A 954-nucleotide genomic window follows, 5' to 3' on the forward strand; every position below is an offset into this window, starting at 1 on the left:
GTGACAGAGGACACAGATATGGGAAGTGTGGAAGCCTCTACTATATCAAATTGACAGAGGAACATCAGAGAGTTGGCCATTCTAAGACCAGAACCTCAACCAGATAAAAACTTGGTTGGTTTCAGGAAATAAACTGTTGGACTATTATTGAATAATTGCATTTCATTAATAGGTTTGATGCTTTTTCTAAAGTTCATGTCAACATTGATTCCATGTAAAGTTAAACATATTACAGGTCAACATTTAGAGGAGCTAAACCTCCTTAAAGTAGACATGATGACGTCGATTCTTAGTGCGCATTTTAAGTAGATTGACTCTGTGGACTGATGCTGCCCTCTTGTGGCATGAATTGGTATTAAACCAGCAGTGAGTTTCTCTTTCCAAGAAATCCCAAAACCAGATTAAAAAAACAAAAAAAAACGTTACAAAAAGCTGAAGTTTATCATGAATGTCTCATGTGATGCTGGAGAGGATCATATATTTAGTTTCACTATCAAAAATACTTATTTGCAAAAATACTTTTGAAATTTTAAGAAGCATCAACAGAAAAAGAAAACTGAGCTACCTTTGGAAAAATAATGAAATGATGACAAGAAGTTTCAAAGAGGAAAAAGTCAATATTTAACAAACTATGTCTTGTAAATGAGGAGAAAAAGGTCACATTTACAGCTTTGCTTTTTATTCTGCAGGCTGAAAAAACTTTATAACCCTCCCATATCTTCCTGCTCTGAATCACCCTTGAATATTGGAGGAACAAACAGCTGATGAAGGTGAAAGGTGATTGGCTGCAGCTTCTCTGCAGTAACACACCAGTCATAGATCAGAGTTCAACCCCGTTTCTGTTTTTAGAAACTCCCATAGACACTGACTGAGAGCAGAAATGGAGCAGAGTCAGATGGACCGGGAAACCTTCTCCTGTTCGATCTGCCTGGATCTACTGAAGGATCCGGTGAC

This window comes from Poecilia latipinna, unplaced genomic scaffold (assembly GCF_001443285.1).
Source record: "Poecilia latipinna isolate Pla-1442-1.1 unplaced genomic scaffold, P_latipinna-1.0 Scaffold715, whole genome shotgun sequence".
In the NCBI taxonomy this organism is placed as follows: domain Eukaryota; kingdom Metazoa; phylum Chordata; class Actinopteri; order Cyprinodontiformes; family Poeciliidae; genus Poecilia; species Poecilia latipinna.